The sequence below is a fragment of the Canis lupus genome, chromosome 28 (assembly GCF_048164855.1).
Source record: "Canis lupus baileyi chromosome 28, mCanLup2.hap1, whole genome shotgun sequence".
NCBI classification, from domain to species: Eukaryota; Metazoa; Chordata; class Mammalia; order Carnivora; family Canidae; genus Canis; species Canis lupus.
Window position 1 is genome coordinate 30,805,992 of NC_132865.1, and position 18,910 is coordinate 30,824,901.

At 41.5% G+C, this 18,910-nt stretch overlaps 1 protein-coding gene across 3 annotated transcripts in view; it reads right to left on the reverse strand.

Moving 5' to 3' along the window:
* The window catches only part of CHD7 (chromodomain helicase DNA binding protein 7), a 191,004-nt gene that overhangs the window by 150,643 nt on the left and 21,451 nt on the right, over nt 1-18,910 (reverse strand). Inside the window, exons 1-2 of one of the 3 annotated variants that reach the window (XM_072804528.1) lie at nt 17,233-17,350; nt 16,943-17,052 (exon numbers count right to left, since the gene is read on the reverse strand). The exons of the other annotated variants lie outside the window; for them this stretch is intronic. The gene's annotated coding sequence lies outside the window, so the exon portion shown is untranslated. Of the gene's footprint in view, nt 1-16,942; nt 17,053-17,232; nt 17,351-18,910 lie in introns of those variants that run through there. 3 annotated transcript variants of the gene reach the window in all.

The following is an 18,910-nucleotide window of genomic DNA, read 5'->3' on the forward strand; positions in this document are numbered from 1 at the left end:
CATGTTGGGACAAGGGTTTGCTGGGTTAAGAGCCCCTTAAGGGTAGGTCTGTGTGCTCATGCATCTCTGGTGTCTCAGGGTCCCCCAGAACACCTAGTACAAAGAGATGATCAAGTAGTAATTAATAAGCAAGAAAATCTACAGCTAGCATATTTAACCAATACTAGTAATGTAAGATATTTCACTTTCAAGAGAATTTTGGAAAAAATATTTATGAATCCTTGAAACCCCATACACACTCCAAATATTTTAAAAGTATAAAACTGATCTACCAGGGGGCCTGAAATGGCTCAGTCGGTCAAGCATCTACCTTCGACTCAGGTCATGATCCTGGGGTTCTGGGACCGAACCCTAAGTCATACACCCTGCTCAGTGGGGAGTCTGCTACACTCTCTCCCCCTGCCCATCCCCCCACTCATGAGCACCCTCTATTTCAAATAAATAAATAAAAACTTTAAAAATAAATAAATAAATAATTAAAAATGATCTATCTAAATTTCTTTATTGCAGAGTTGATGAAAGATGTCTAAATTTGGGATCCCTGGGTGGCGCAGCGGTTTGGCGCCTGCCTTTGGCCCAGGGCGCGATCCTGGAGACCCGGGATCGAATCCCACATCGGGCTCCCTGCATGGAGCCTGCTTCTCCCTCTGCCTATGTCTCTGCCTCTCTCTCTCTCTCTGTGTGACTATCATGAATAAATAAATAAAATCTTAAAAAAAAAAAAAAAAAAAAAGATGTCTAAATTTTCCATATTCCTGCTTTGAAAGTTTAAAAAATATTTCAGTCCACTCATCTGAAATTACAATTTAGACTTACCTAACTCAGAAACAAAATCTGTCATCTCCAAAGTTCCCTACCCTATGGGTGATAAATTCTTTCCCATAACCAAACAGTGCCATGCATTTACTCGAGTGCAGAGTGCAGAATGCTATACACGAACATATGATCAGAATTAAGTCTGTCAGCTTTTACAGCTAGTTCCTCTCTACTTACTCATCCCCTGCATGGCTAAATTTTAACACAGAACCACCTGAGTGGCAGTGTGACCAAGAGGAAAGTACTAGGGTAGAAGATGGGACTTACTGTGCTATCTCAAAGGGCCCATCTATATCTAGACCATAATAACCCCTTCTCTCCAGTTGAACAAAATGTACAATGAAATAACAAATGTGACTTACTTTTGAGTTCTCAGAAAAGTCCTACACATGAGGTACTTGGGCAGCTCCGTGGGTTAAACAGCTGCCTTAGGTTCGAATCATGGTCCCAGGGTCCCAGGATCCAGTCCCACATCAGGCTACCTGCTCAGTGGGGAGCCTACTTCTCCCTCTGCCTGCCACTTCTGCTTGTGCACTCTCTCTCTCTGTCAGATAAATAAATAAAATCTTAAAAAAAAAAAAAAAAGTCCTACACAAAGGTATTGTCAAATCCAATAACTAACCAAAGTGTTTACATCATAACCAAAAGTAACTAAATGAAAACACTACAGTGACACAGTTTCCTTCATTTTCAAGCAGGCTAATCACCATACTCCTAATTTGACAATAAACTAAGGTTTTAAATGGAATTCTAGTAATTTCCTTTTCAAGACAGAATGTAGCGCCTTCACCAGATGACCAAACTTAACATGACCAGTAAACAGGACGAAGAGATGTCACGTGCCCCTGTGTGACACCCTGAGGAAAGACACACCACCGCCCATGCATTACTCTGGCCAAAAAAGGCTTAACCTAAATCTAAACAGGAGGAAAAAAAAAAACTACTTTGCTAATTAGGTTGCTATTTTGGCCACCTCAAAGAGATGTCTAATTTCTGAAAGCCACTACAGTATAATATTTGCTGTCTTTCATAAAGTTTTCTCTGCTGTACCCATGCCAAAAACTACTACAAAGAAGCAAATCGATGACATTTTCCCTCCAATGATTAACTTCCATATACTTTCATGCAACAAATATCTATTGAGCACCTGCCATTATGTCAAACACTGTTCTAGGCACTGGGGATGCATCAGTAAACACCATAGACAACAATTCTCCCCTTCAGAGCTGAACTGCATTCTAGTGAGGATCAAGTCAGAGTAAGTAGGTAAAATATAAATAAATAATTAAAAGGCAAAACAAGAAAAACCACAGCACAGAAGGAAGGGGGACAGGTAGTTTTAAGGAAAGGGTGTGATTTTAGAGTGGGTGGTACAGGGAATTCTCCCAGGGAAAAGGACTCTGAGGATGTGGAAGGAGCTGACAAGGAAGCTGGACAACCAAGAGGACTGCTGGGGATTGGGGGATGGGGGGTGGGCAGAGACCATGAGGTAGGCCTCCCTGCCCCCCCGCCCCCAGAACCCCCAGACCCCCCCGCCCCCAGTGTCCCAGGGAAGCCACTGCGCAGGGTGCAGCAAGGAGGAAGGTGAGGCACGGAAGCACTGTGGAGGAGGGGCCGCTGTGACTTGGGCTCTGGCACTGGCTCTGTGGATGGAAAGAGCCTGCAGAGTGAGGGCAGGGAGCAGACCAGTGAGGGCGCCGGCCGCAGCCAGGCTGCAGGAAGAAATGGCCGCTGAAGCAGGGGGGTGAAGTGGAGGTGCAAGTTGTCTGATTCTGCACATACGTGGTAGAGCCAACAGGATCTGAGGATGAATCTGATGCAGTGAGAGAGAGGAGTAAAGAGAATTCCAAGGTTCCCATCAACACCTCCGTGTGATAAAGGTTCTGAAAGCAATGCTGGTGGAAAGCACCTCAACCCTCTTGCTGTGCACCACAGTCCTATGAGGCAGGCTGTGCAGGGTCAGTGTTTCCACCTTTTCTAAATGCAAGAACGAGGCCTGAATGGGTGTTTTGTCCATACATAGCAGTACTGGAAACAAAACAGGAGCCTAGATTTCCTTCCCAAGTTCAGGGTTTTTTCCATTATATCATGTAGTTGGGTTTTTGTTTCCCATTTTTTTTAAGGTAAAAGGTTACCATATACAAAATATACAGAAAATGGAGAAGCCTTGTTCTGGGACATTTTAATGGCTTGCTGGTACCCAAGAACTTGCTAACGTGAACTCTTCTGCACCAAGAGATCAGCAAGTGCTTTTTACCAAACTGTCAGGTATATGCAGGGCCATCTGTATGCTGAGAAGCTCCCTGACGTTTGGCCCTGGCTGGTTCTAGAAGGAATATATACAACTAGAAGAACAGCAGTGGCCCATCCATCCTTATTTATAGAAAAAGCACCTCAAATTTTAGCCCCATGTTGTCACCTATCTACCCTCATCTGTTTTAGGAGGCAAATCACGTCAACATTACTGCGTTTCTTTAACATCACCTCTAAACCCTAATATCTCTCTCCAATCACATTCCTTGCAGATCGTAGGAGACCTTCCTTTAGCTATCCTGTACACCCAAACAAGTCTGACAGACTATTTCTCTCTTGTCACTGCCAGAATTCCTTTTCACTGCCCACTGTACCACGTGCACCCTCAATGCCCACCACCACCCTTACCAGCCTAAGTCCATCCATTCATTCATTCATTCACTGAGCACATCTCTGATGGGAGCTAAGCCCGCTGTAAGCACCCAGATTTCCGGTTCCCCACCGGCAGACATGGAATACTAATTATAAATGGGATAAAGGTTATGAAAGCAGAACAGGCAGCCGAGGCCAAGGGACGGTGGGGGCGGGGGGGGGGGGGGGGGCGGGAAGGAGGTGCTAACCAGTGCTACAGCCAGGGCAGGTCTCTCTGGGTAATGACCAGAGGGGAAGGCGGGGCAGAAACCAGGCAAATGAGGGAAGGCAGGTGGGTCAAGCTCCAAGCGGTCAGAGTGGCTCAAACAACACTAGAGAGAGAGAGAGAGAGAGAGAGAGAGAGAGAGAGAGCAGGATATTTGAGGAGGGCAGTACACCTAACCAGAAAGGCCAGGGAGCAAGTCCGGGAGGACCAAGGGGCAAGAGCACTTTAGAAATCACATCAAAACTCCTGGCCTGGGGCAGCCCCGGTGGCCCAGCGGTTTAGCGCCACCTTTGGCCCGGGGTGTGATCCTGGAGACCCGAGATCAAGTCCCACATCAGGCTCCCTGCATGGAGACTGGTTCTCCCTCTGCCTGTGTCTCTGCCTCTCTCTTTCTCTGTGTCTGTCATGAATAAATAAAATCTTTTAAAACAAAAACAAAAACTCCTAGCCTGTATGAAGACAATGAGAAGTTGATGCAGAGTGTTAAGCAGAGAAGTGAAAAGATCAGGCTTTTGGGGGGAAAGGTCATTTTAATTACATGATACTTCTTCCTTGATTTCATGTAGAATCTCTGTTGGGTTACCCCACACAGCAACAGCTCTAGAAGAGCTCTTCATCAGCTCTGGCCACCTCCTCCAAAGCTTCTGGCCTCTAGACAGTCAACACCCTGTAGAGAACGTTGCCTCTGCAAACAAAACAATGTTTTGATCCTGTCGTTCTCATTTCAGAATTGTGATTGCTTCTGCCTACTGATCCTAACTGTACAGTAACGGCCCGTCACCCACTGCGTTCTAGAAAAAAAAGCACACTAACAAGTTGCTCCTCCAATATAGCACTGCTTTTAAATTAAAACAAACAAAAACTACCTTAAAACGTTTACACAAGCTTCTACAGCAATTTAATTTGGAAGGAGTTCTTTCCTTTTCACCGATATATGTTAAAATATTTTATATTTTTTAAGATTTTATTTTATATATAGTAGGAGAGACCGCGAGCAAGAGGAGGAGCAGAGGGAGAGAAACAAAGAGTATCTCAAGGGCTCAATCTCAGGACCCTGAGATCATGACAAGAGCCAAAATCAAGAGTCGAATGCTTAACCTAACCCACTGAGGCACACAGAGCCCTTGTACTGAAATATTTTAAAATAAAAAGAATACGCTGCCTAGGATTTCCTTCAAGTAATACAGAACCTGGGGGAAGCTGACAAGTATGTGAATGAAGTACATCTGGCTATGACAGCTGATTCTACTATTCTGTCTCCTTTTGTGTGTTAAAAGGGGTTCTACTATCTGGGCATCTGAAGCATCTCAAAGTACTCAAACTCTACATAGAATCCCCTTCTTTTGTTCTGTTACTTTCCCTGAAAGTTGATGTTGCTTAGAATGATAGCAAACTTAACCATCAAAGATTAAGCTATTGCGATCTAACTTATGTTACAAAAGAGAAAATTCCAATTTTAGGGCAAATACCTCAATGAAGCATTTGGATTTTTTTTTTTTTAAGATTTTATTTATTTATTCATGAGGGACACAGAGAGAGAAGCAGAGATGAAGGCAGAGGGAGAAGCAGGCTCCACTGGGAGCCTGATGTGGAACTTGATCCTGTGTCTTCATGATCACACTCTGGGCCAAAGGCAGACACCAAACTACTGAGCCACCCAGGAATCCCCTGGATTTATTTTTTAAAAACAGTCCTGCCTAAACATCTTCCTTCCACCAAATTTATTTTAGTCTCACAATTCTTAGCATTATGGATTTATAAAGCTGTGAATAATTTGTGTTAATAGATACGTTTCCAATCACCTTCTACCATCAACTTAAATATCTTCTACTTCATTTGTAACTCTATATATGAAAAATGGTCATTACATGTGGTAAACTGGCTTACAGAATCACTGACTTCCAAGGCTGAAAAGATCATTCAAGGCTCCCCAACCAGTCATTTGATGTTTTTGTCTTTAGATTAACATGCATATGCAACCTGGTAAGTTTTAGTGGGTAATTTAATGCTACACACTACATACACTACGTACAGTAGAAAATGTGGAGGATCAGGAAAACTTGTTTTGTCCACAATGGTGGATCAATTACTCGTGCCTTCCTAGTATCTCACACTAAATAATTATCGCTCAAGGAAATAACACTAATATCTCTATGTCGTGTTAGAGTTTCCACTGTAGACAATTACAGGCTACAAAAAAAATTTTGTGCTCACCTTCTGCATAGCAAACTTTACCATACTGTGTTCAGTCGTTGGAGCTTCCCCACAATTAGTGTGAGAAATAACACCATTTCCACTCTCGCTCAACATTTAAAGTCAAAGTCATCAAACAGCGGAAGATTTCATTACCACCCTGTACTGACAGAGACCAATATTAATTATTATTTGAATTAACCTCTGAGCCATGGTTTTCATCAGTACTCAGAAAAGACAGGGACAATTTCTAATTACATGCCACCCTCATTATAAGTCACTAGGCCACAAAGCTGTATCTGATGGGGCTGCCACCCTGTGCCTTGAAACTGCTTTGGACTTCTATTACTGAACATTCTCATCTCATTTACACAGAAATGGAACTCGGCACTCAGAGATACTTTCCCCAAGAGCTACCACATTTTTCCTTTAAAATTGTGATGGGGGTGGCACCTGGGTGGCTCAGTGGTTAAACACCTCTTCAGGTCAGGTCAGAATCCTAGGATCCTGGGATCGAGTCAACATCAGGCTTCTGGCAAGGAGCCTGCTCCTCCCTCCACCTGTGTCTCTGCCTCTTTCTGTGTGTCTCTCATGAATAAATAAATAAAAATGTTTTTTGAACTGACTGGGTGGGGGGGAGGGAGATGCCTGGGTGGCTGAGTGGTTGAGCACATGCCTTCAGCCCAGGGCATGATCCTGGAGTTCTAGGATCGAGTCCCACGTTGGACTCCCTGCATGGAGCCTGCTTCTCCCTCTGCCTGTGTCTCTGCCTCTGTGTGTGTGTGTGTGTGTGTGTGTCATGAATAAATAAATAAAATCTTTAAAAAAATTTTTTTAATAAAAATAAAAATTGTGATGGGGAACTGTACATAAGTCTATTAGCAAAAGTCCTTTAATGCAAGGTAAACAGTGCTCAGTGTTGACACTTAACTGAAACATTGAGTTTTATTTCTCTCTTCCACCACCAACCCTAGTCTCATTCTCCAAAGATAATCAACTTAACTGTCTCTTAGATGTCCTTCCCTGCCCATGCGTGCACATACAGATGTGTCTGCACACATCAGGTATTTTAATCAGGAATTTGGGAGATAAACATGCAAGCTGTCCATCAACATCTCAGCCACAGTCATTCCTTGGTGAAGTTTCACTGCTGTCCTCTGCCAAATACACTGCCCTTTGAGGTACACATTCCATTCTATTGTTAGAAAAATGAAGCATTTTCAAATCCTAAAAGTTTTAGGTTAATCATCTGTGACACAAATATTCACATTTAAAATATCTCAAGATTAAGGATTTAGGTGTGGCACTATACGATTCCTTAAATGTCAAGAGGAATGGAGACCAGATAAAAACGAATCTATGTGTTCTCAACAAAAAAAAGACAGAGTTTCTGAATTTTGATTAGAACACAATTTTAAACTTGACAAAACCACTGGTACAGCCACTGTAAAAAAACAGTATGAGGTTTCTCAAAAAGTTAAAAATAGAAATACCACGATCCATGATCCAGAAATCCCACACCTAGGTATTTACCCAAAGAAAATGAAAACACTAATTCAAAAAGATATGCACCCCTGTTTACTGCAGCATTATTTACAATAGCTGAGACACAGAAACAACCCAAGTGTCTATCAAAAGACAAATGGATAAAGACAGGGTACGTGTGTATGTATGTATACGTACACACAGGTGCACACACACTGGAATATTATTCCACCATAAAAATGATGAGATCTTAGGGTGCTTGAGTGGCTCAGTCAGTTAAGCATCCAATTCTTGATTTTGGCTCCAGTCATGATCTCAGAGTCCTAAGATGGAGCCCCACATCACCTCTACACTCAATGGGGAGTCTGCTTGGGTTTCTCTCTCTCACTCCCCACCCTCCACACTTAAATCTTAAAAAAAAAAAAAAAAAGATGAGATTTTACCATCTATAACAACATGCATGGATCTAGACATGCAGACAATAACACACATTTACTTACGCTTAGTAGAATTAGAGAAAAACAAATACTACGATTTCACTTACAAGTGAAATCTAAAAAACAAGACAAAAACCAGAAACAGACCCATAAATAAATACAGAGAATAAACTGATGGTTGCCAGAGGGCAGGGTGGTTGGGGATGGGCGGAGTGGGAGATAACAGGCTTCCAGTTACAGAATGAGTAAGTCACAGTGCATCTGGGTGGCTCAGTCGGTTAAGTATCTGCCTTCAGCTCAGGTCATGATCTCAGGGTCCTATGATTAAGCCCCAAGTCAGGCTCCCTCCTCAGCGGGGAGTCTGCTTCTCCCTCTACCGCTGCCCCTCCCCCCACATATTCTCTCTCTCTCTCTCTCTCTCTCTCTCTCTAATAAATAAAATCTTAAAAAAAAAAGAAGTCACAGAGATGAAAGGCACAGCACAGGGAATACACAGTCAATGGTATTGTCATAGTGTTGTATGGTGCAGATGGTAGCTACACTGTAGTGAGCATAGTATAATGTATAAACTTGTCAAATCACTATATTGTACACCTGAAACTAACATAACATTGCATGTCAACTATACTTCAATTAAAAAAATAAAATTAAGATCAGGAAAAAAATAAACTCGGCAAAATCAACTGTGTGTTAGAACAATAACTTACCAATTTTACTACAATTGGTACAATGAAGGAAGACAGGATGTCATTATCCACAAGATAGAGAGAGAGGTCTAACCTGATGTATTCTAAATACAACTGACCCATTTCTTGGCCATACACATGGCAATCATGGCATCCATCCTCCACGGGGTTAGTGCTTCAAGGGTGAGTGAATATTGTTTGTTACTGAAAAGAGCACTATGGGGACCAACATCATCAGTAAGACAAAGGTGAATTTTAAAAATCAAAAGTCTACACAAGAGTTATAATGAATTAAAAACAGGTATCTTGCTATCTAAAATTTCCTTCAAAGATCCTACCTTCCTACTCCCCATTTTATCAATATAAAAGAACCTTTCATCTCAACAAGATGTAAAGAAGAAACTGGTATTTGAAGAATTCGTTCCTAAAAACTAAGAGTGAATTTTTGTAAACACTTCAAAAACAACTATCATAAACTAAGGAGATTAAATCCTGAGATTTAAAACAATCTCCAGGGATACCTGAGTGGCTCAGTGGTTGAGCGTCTGCCTTTGGCTCAGGGAGTGATCCCGGAGTCTGGGATCGGGTCCCGCATCGGGCTCCTTGTGGAGAGCCTGCTTCTCCCTCTGCCTGTCTGCCTCTCTCTCTCTCTCTCTCGAATGAATGAATGAAATCTTTTTTAAAAATAGGAATAAAACAATCTTCAAAACTATTCCTACCAACTCATATCTGTGAATCTCCAGTTTTAAATGTCACTAATAACAAATTACAAATACTTGAATTTATACAAATTACAACTATAAGATACCTTTAAACTCCTCTGTAAGAAATCACTATCTTTAAATGTCCATATCTATTATGATCTCAAGAGATAAAAATTTTAACTAAAGTTTCCTTTCACTCTTAGAGTTTCAATTTCTATTTAAAAACCAAAACATATATAGGATGTGAGTGATACTGCACTAGGTCCTAGGAATAAAAAGTAAACAAGAAATGCTTGATGAACTCAGTCTAGTGAGAAGAGCAAAGAGAAAAGTAACAATGATACAATGTGATTTAGCACTATAATAATTTAGTTTACAAGATAATCTCTCACTTAAGAGTTTTTACTTAGTCTTCAATTAAACCAAACTCCTTTAGGCTGTTTACTGGCTTCTATGGGGATGCAAAAATAATAACAATAAGCCTCAGTGATTTTTATACTATATTTACCTTCCCTACTTCCTCTAACTTTACACTAAATTCACAGGATTCCCTCCTTTAAGGGACTCTATCATTTTTTCAAGTTAATTGATATTAACTTGATAGGTAATATTACCACCTATACAAAAGCACCTTGGTTACTTATTAGAGAATGTACAACTACCTATTTTAGAAATCAGAACCTAACGGGAATAATCAGGAAAGTACTAACTAAAAAAAAGATTACAGTAGCCCTAGACATCTCCAAAGAGCAGATAACATAAAAGAAAACAGCAATGTAAAGCAGTACAATTTTAGAAATTCAGCAAAAAGAAGCCTGCTGCAGGCAGAGATGGAGCAGAAGCACCAAGGACAAGAGCAAGATGTTGCCATGTTTACCTTTGTACCTCACTTGTGTGTTTACTCATTTACTGATGCAATAATCTACACGGAGACATGTGCCCTCAAATAACTAGAAAGAGAAGACAATGTAAGACAGGGAAGTTGCATTCCGTTGAAAATAATTAGAAATGTCATTCCAGAAGAGGTAGCATTTGAGACAGAACGGGCAGGCAAGCAAGATTCTGACAGGCAAAGATAGGTCTGAGAAGACAAAAAGGTACTTGCAATAGAGCGAGCAAGAGTAAATCTGAAGAGGGGAACTATCGTGTGTTTAGGGACCATGAGTGCTTCAGGTGAGCCTGAATATGGGATACATTTTAACAAGAGGAGGGACTATGGTTAGAAAGTTAGATTGGCATTAAGAATGGAAGACCTGGGAGGCCTGGGTGGCTCTGCGGTTAAGTGTCTGCCTTCGGCTCAGGACATGATCCTGGAGATCGAGTCCCACATCGGGCTCCCTGCATGGAGCCTGCTTCTCCCTCTGCCTAGGTCTCTGCCTCTCTCTCTCTCTCTCATGAATAAATAAAATCTTTGAAAAAAAAGAATGGAAGACCTGAGTGCAGGCAGGCAATCTTGTATTCAAGGGGGAAAAACAAAAAAAGGGTGTGCAGAATGTGAAATGGGGAGATGTGGGCACTGGGGCAGCTTCTCTAACACACAGGTGGAGGACTCCTGTGGTGAGAAGTCTTTGCAGGAGTCCAGCAGAGGTGGCCAAGAGACACTGAAACGTGGGCAAGATCTGAGAGGCCACATCAGGGGAGAAAGAATCTACAAATCTACAAACTTCAACAACATTCTATATATGGGGTAAGAGAGTCAAAGTAGAAGTGAAATGGAGACAGTATTTGTGGGTGACTGGGGAAGCACAATGTGGTTTCAAAGGCGTGATACCCAAAGCACAGGTCTGGTGTCCTCCATCCTTCCAAGGCTCCCTCTGACTATGAAATAAAACCAGCCTCATTTGAAAAGCCCTTCTTATGCTCATCTTCATACCCTCTATCTCACAGGTCAAATTCTTCCCAGGTCCTAGTATGAAGCTTTACTGTCTTTTGCACATGTCTTTCCTCCTCCACTTCCCACCACCCTTCCTTTAAACCCTGCACAGAGGCCAATTCCTCTGTATTCTCCCCAACACTTTCACTGGCCGAATATTACCAACATTTAAGGTCTTAACCCTTAGTATTTGACTCAACTGTGAATTTGCATGCACCTAGCCTTGCCGTAGAAGAGTGTGAGTTTTCAACAGCTACCCAATGCTGACACTCCATTCTTCAGAATTACTATTAAGATCCCTGAAAGTTAACTCTTAGAGCGGGGTAACTTGTAAACTTTTTCCATTAATCCAATCCATTAATCAGTAATTGAGACATGTGTTACATTATAAGATGTATAATAAGTTATACCATTTCATGGGGAACAAGTGCATGACATTTAAGAGTAAGATAGTAAATTATAATCTTCTAATTTAACTGGGCTAGAGCAGAGTCACTCAAGAGGAAGAAAGCAAAGCAGTCAAATTCCTTTCCACAGAGAGAGATGCCAGTCAAGGAAGACTCCTAGATGCACTGACTCACAATATTTTAATTGAAATCACTATCAATAAATCCAGTTTTGTCAATATTTGCATATTTCAGCCACTGTAGTACAGAAATAGAGGTTCCAAGATATTAACATCAAAAGGTGTTTTTTTATTAATAATCCAATTTTATACCACAGATTAAGAACTATGCAAAATCCTGATATTAACATGCATTTTTAAAGATCTTTGTAGATTAGCAAACAGTGTTAAAAGAACTTCCCTCTTCTTAATGAAAATTAACAGCACAATGACATTTTTAAATGGCAAAATATTTTAACCTGTAAGTTTAAACTTAAGGCATCAAATCACAGCTAAATTACTATACTTTTGTTCTCATAATTTGAAGATAAATGTGTTACTCGCTGATTTATCTTTTTATGTCTTACAACTCTAATTCTCACTTTTCATTATGACTATTCAACAACTGGTGCAATATCCTCTATTAACAAGAAGTTCCATAACATGCAATTATGTAGCAAGTGGTCTAGTGTCGCCCTTTGTTTTATCATCACCTACAATGTCCAGACACTGTTTTAACACAATCTATTTAGCATATTTTTCTATTTAATTATAGTGAAATTCTATCCAAGCACTAAAATATTCCCTGCTATCATTAAATTCACTATTTTACCAAGGGTTTAAAAATATTAAACGCTATAAGTACGGGCCCTGCTAAATTATTCCTAACTACTTCCTGAATGTTACTGACAAGCAATTCTTAACGGCTCAACCACATGATACAAATTCAGATTTCCATCATTTTATTTATTTATTTTCTTTTGGTTTTGTTTATTTTAGAGAGAGAGGGGAAGAGAGCATGCATACACAAGTGGGGGGAGGGGCGGAGAGAGAAATCTCAAGCAGAACTCCCCAATGAGCATGGAGCCAGCCCCCAAAACTCAGATCACAACTTCAGCTGAAATCACCATTTAAGTAACTGACTGAGCCAACCGTGAGCCTCAAATTTCCAACATTTTAAATAACTTTGCATAAGCACAATTAGAAAACAAAGTATTAATCAGAAAACTTGCCACGCCACCCAACAGCAATCAGATTAAATCTATTAAATCTACATAATCACTATTGCATAAAAAGTCTTTGTGTATGTGTATTAGATACTTCATGAGGGACGCCCGGATGGCTCAGCAGTTGAGCATCTGCCTTTGGCTCACGACATGATCCTGGGGTCCCGGGATCGAGTCCCACATCAAGCTCCCTGCATGGGGCCTGCTTCTCCCTCTGCCTGTGTTGTGTCTCTGCCTCTCTCTCTGTGTGTCTCTCATGAATAAATAAATAAAATATTTTAAAAAGTAAAAATTAAAAAAAAATAGATACTTCATGATATGTGGAACTACATGGGGTCCACAAAAAAAAAAAAAAAATGTAACCCACCCTCTTAGGATGCCCATGGTAGATGTGGAAAGGCACTTGACTCTGTTTTGGAGTCGTGAGGACTGAAATCAAGTATGTCTCATCCATCTACTATACACGTGGCTTTGGGTAAATCCTGTTCCTTTTTCTACAGAATGCCATATGGATTATAGCACCAGTGTGTGTTAGAGTAAGCAACAAAATACAGTACAGATGTGATTCACTGTATAACATAATGTTGACCAACATTGGCTGAAGCAATGAACCATTACTCCATGTTGCCTTTCTCCCCTGTTTTCTCTTCTGCATGTGTCACCATTATCTTTGTACTGTATATCTAAATCTCAAAAAGTGGATGGTATGCATTTCTCTCAAGTCCAGGGATCAGACAATTAGCAAGAATCCTGCCATTTTTACTCTATGAGGTTACTTACAGATACTTTATCATAAGTTAAATTAGCAATATTCAGAATATAGTTAGGAATTATGGAGCTGGGCACATCTGAGTGCAGAGCACAATCACAGGACATGCTCGCCACTGTTCCTGTGGGACAGACCAAGCTCTCCCCAGTCCAGCCACTGAGCCTACAGGCAGGAGGACCACAGCTCAAGCTTACCTTCGTCAGGTCAGTAGTCCTTCCATGTCTACATTCAATGCCTGTTACCCACTCCATAGCTCCTTTTTATTTTTTTTTGAACAACTGGTTAACAGTTGTACCTTGACCAGTCTGTGCAATTACCTGATAGTTACCATCTTTCCCACTAGCCTTGGGCACCTGGTATAGTTTTGCTCACCTCTATACCCAACACTCTGCATGGTGCCCACAGACACTCATAATTACTTTTATGGATCAGCAAATAAACAGGAGACAACTAATCCTATAGCCAATACCTTAGGGAAGATGAGATAAAATTCATGATCAAGTGCATGTGCACTGAGGAAAGTCAAAAGAGAAATTTGTCTACAAGTGGGTTTAAAAGTTTAAAAAAAGGAAAAAAAAAAAGTTTAAAAAAAGGGGTGAGGGGACATGAAGTTAAAAAGGCCCTAGGGCTGACGGGTCACAGTTCAGAGAAGGGCAGAGGGGAGGGTCACGCTAGAGGGAAGAGGGAGAGCTGGGACACAAGGGACAATCTGCGTCCCAACTGACACGTAGATCCAGGAACTGAGACATGCTTAACCAAGATTAATTTGGCAGAAGGACGTCTGATACAGAAGGGAGTTGCAAGCTGTTTCAGAGATGAGGCGGAACCACAGCTTGGATTCAGTAAATGGCTGGATGCAGGGGGCGCCTGGGTGGCTCAGGGTTGAGCATCTGCCTGCAGCCCAGGGCGAGATCCCGAGGTCCTAGGATCAAGTCCCACATCAGACGACCCGCAGGGAGCCTCCTTCTCCCTCTCCCTGTGTCTCTGCCTCTCTCTGTGTCTCTCATGAATAAATAAAATCTTTTTTTTTTTTTTAATAAATAAAATCTTAAAAAAAAAAAACTGGCTGGACACAGGGAAGGAGAGTGGTCTGGGAGACTGAAATTGAAAGAAGTTGTCCAAGATGTCACCAGGATAGCAGGGCTGTTGGCCGGACAGCCCTTCCAGGACGGGTCGAACAACGTGGCATTCAGTTTACACTCAAAGACGAGATGTAATTTTAATGTTATGATGCAGCTAACCAAACAAGAGCTGAAGCACTGGCTCTAGTTACGGAAGCATTAGGAATCTATTTTTCCTTAGTGGCAAGGGTAGGGGTTGGCAGAGTAGAGACTATAATTTCTACTGATAGAGTTCAAACCAAATAGGATTTTAAGAATTTACCTAAAACAGCTTCTGAGGCTTAAGTACTATAATGGGGAAAATGAAAGTACAAATGGCCTTTCTTTCTTGCTTTATTTTCTTCTGTTTCCCTACTTTGACCAATGAGAGGAAGAGAAAGCAATGAGATTCTAACATGTTCTCCTCTAATCTCTCCATTTCAGCTCTACCACCAGTTAACTGGCCAAAGGCATTTTATGCAAGAATTAAGATTATGCACATTCACCATGGAAAATGGTTGCAGTCTGTTCACACCTCCCTTGAGTGGTCCCTCCCACACCGCCTGGCCAAGTGAACAAACAGCTGAGATTCACTAGGAGACTCTAGGATCTCCGAGTATAAACTAATTCCTTGTCACTTTTGACATGCCTCTCACCAGCAACTGAAATGCTTGGATAGAGGACCCCTGGGTGGCTTAGTGGTTCACCGTCTGCCTTCAGTTCAGGGAGTGATCCCAGGGTCTGGGATCAAGTCCCACATTGAGCTCCTTGCACGGAGCCTGCTTCTCCCTCTGTCTATGTCTCAGCCTCTCTCTCTGTGTCTCTCATGAATAAATAAACAAATGAATGAATGAAAGAAAGAAAGAGAAAGAAAGAAAGAAAGAAAGAAAGAAAGAAAGAAAGAAAGAAAAGAGAGAAGAAAGAAAAGAAAAGAAAAGAAAAGAAAAGAAAAGAAAAGAAAAGAAAAGAGAAATTAAAGAAATGCATGCTTGGAGAGGAAAAGGATTAGTAGAAGAGATTTTAAGTTTACAACTAAAACCACAGTCTCCACCTTCTCAGGAGCTTGTTGCTAGGAGGTCTTAATATAAAAAGCTTTACTTAAGGGACTAAATAGATTCCAGTTGTTCTCTGAAGTTGGAATGGATGGTTAAATTGAGGAAGAAACCAAAATAAGAGCTGCAAGAGGCAAAGTGTGATACAGATGCAATAACTGTATTTACCAATGTAGAAATCAGGAGGGACATCTTGTCTAAAACAAGTGTAATATTTGTAATAAGAAAATCCTGCATTTTCCCAATTATACACCACCACATGTGGAAAATTACTGTTAAAGCAAGGGGGGGAAATAACTAGCATCTAGTAAGTGCTCACTATAGACCAAGCACCATGCCAGGTGCTTTACACACCACACACACACCCACACACACCCATATAATCCTCACAAATAGCCCTCAAGTATTATCTCCCTCTATTTTCTATTTTGTAGATGAAGAAAATGAAATCGAAGCAATTGAGTAATTCTCTAGAATACAAAATTAGTCAGTAGAGGAGCTGGTTTTTCTTCATCTTGTCCTGCCTCCAAAAGCAGCACTGCAAGAGTGAAAGCACGGGTCCTCACTCCCCATCAACCAGTGCACCAGAGGCTTCAGGATTTGCACAAGAGGCAGAAAACAACCCTACAGCAGGGTAAACATCCTTTACAGAGAAATCAAACAAGCCACAGTGGTGATGGCTGCCTCTCCCCACCCCCGGCAAAGAGCGGGGGAGAACTTTCTTTTAAACATCCCCAGGAAGGTTAAAAATATCTCCTAAGTTCATTTGGAGCTGTCACTAAACCAAAAACCTTTCAAAGAACAGAGTTTCCTTCTCATCCAAACCCAGTTTTCCAAATAAAATTCATTCTTTAAAGATTTTATTATTTGATTAAAAGTTTTTCCAAGACAGAACTATATCAATACTCCCGTTACCCTGCATAGACGGCTGCACGGAAGAAGCAACTAGGATACGTAACACAGTCGGCACGTCCGACACGTCCGACGGCAGGCGCGGCTACCATACCCCCGGGGGTAAGAGACCCCCTCCCCCTTATAACTAGGAAGTCCACCCATTCCCAAACAAACGTCCAAATGTAATCACATACACAACGGGAGGAGGAAAAATAACCCACTTCGCCTTAAGGGATGTGCTTACTGGGAACTATATAAAAGGGCCAGTCCTCACACAGACACAGACCGGCCACCACACGGATGCGTGTGACTGAGGAGACTGGCTCTCTGAGCTGTGATGCCTTCGGCCACGACGAGCACTCACTGAGGACCTCCCGGAGAACTCAGGACCGTGTGCCTTCCCGGGGACTTCACACCAGCGGTGCCACTGACCTGGTGACCGAGACAGAGCTGCTGCTTATAAAGATGTGTTAACGGCGACTCTCGCTTCAGTTAACCGAGTCCGCTGATCTGCTCAAGTTGCAGCCACGTATCTGTTCCTACTGCAGAAGAGATCCCGGATTACTTCAAGGGTATGTCTGTGTACATATGTGTGCTCACTTTCCATCAGTTTATTTTCTAGCCCAGATACACATTACTCACAAACCTCACTCAGCTCAAAATTCAAATGAACATATTGTTCTAATCTGCGAAACCAGCCCACCATTTCTGGAAAGTATCACCTTCTGAGGCAATGACAGACTTGCCGGAGCTGCAACTCCGCTGCCCGTCGTCATCGTGCCCGTGGTTCTGCTTAGAGGGCGTGCGCCAGGCACTGGTCTCGCTACAGAAACTGAGCCTGGAGGATTTAAGTAGCTTTCCCAAGGTCACGTGGCACAGTGCGGAGTCTAAATTAGAACCAGGCTCCAGCTCCAGAACCCATGCTCTTAACTGTTAGGTTATACTGCCTCCGATGGCTCACGACAGCAGCTAAAGCATTTGAAAACTCCCACATATTCACAGACCTTTTGATTGGCTTCAGTGGCTACCCAGCCAGCACGGAAGCTGGCAGTATTTTTAAGTTTCTACAACTAACCACTTAGTTACTTGATGTGCCATCAACTCATCATGTTAGCCCAAACACAGTCCACTCCTAATTCTGTGATCTTGATTCCTTTGGTACTGTCTTCATCTAGTACAGTCTTCATCTAGTTTGGGCTAAAGATACATATGGAACCCGTGGCTTTCATCAGGTCAATATCCAATCTCAGCCCAGCAACTAATAAAAAAAAAACCTGTTAGATAGTGTGTACCTACACCAGAACAACCATTGCCTGTTATACTTATTCTAAGATAGTAATAAGCTTTTAGAAACGTCCTAGACCTAATCCGTGAAGGTGAAAAGCTGCCAGTATGGCTGGAAAGAGCCTAAGGCAAGCAATCACCAAGTATCAATTCAGTATTTAGTTTTATCCATGATGATCTTTTGAAATTTGACTGTTTAGAATCTAAAATATTTCCATAGAAACAATCTCTAGCTATGAAACAACAACAAACAAAAAGGGGGAAAAAAAAAAAAAAAAACACTTGACCTAACCCATGATGCAGCTGAGAGGGTGGAATGTGACGGGTGATGCTAGAAGTCAGTGGAGCATGAGGCTGAAGAGGAGATGAAAGTTAATTCAACTGTAAGCTCCTTAAAGTCTTGCCCTATTTCTTACTCTAGTTTTCTATGCCCTCCACACCCCAGTAGATAAGGCTCTCGGGAAGGAAACAGAGGAGTTGGGACATGTTCCATAGGAATGAGGGGAGACACAGGGCTGGTTACACAGAACAGGCCATCTGAGGCTTTAAAAAAAAAAAGAGAGAGAGAAGATAACATGTAATAAAACCACACCCATCACATAGCCCTGGCTTGTTCTAGATGACTAGAAACAATGTTAAAGTATCAGCATTTGGCAATTTTGAGATCATCTCAGTTCTTAATGGTCACATGAATTTTTTGGTGATGTTAAAATACTTGGTTACATCATTTAAGATATAGGAATCTATGGGATCAAACAGAGAAGCCCCTGTCACGTTGTACAAAGCACAGTTGTAGCACACTTGACTACAACCTAAATCCTCATTGCCATATAAAAACCACTCCTTCTTAACCACATAATGCAGAGAGAAATCCAGAAAACCCTGACCAAGAAAGAAGTCACCAACAAAATGTTCTACTGGTAACTGCCACAGTCATACTTTTAATCTTTTCTTTTAAATATACTAATAACTAACTGTTCTCTGGGTGTGTTATGCTGTGATGCCAAGAATGCCAGTTAGCTACCATCTCTATGTGAAACCTTCAGTCATGCAAATAGATACTAGGGCTTGCAAATCTTTACATCCCTCACTTCATCTTCTCTTTACAAAGAAACA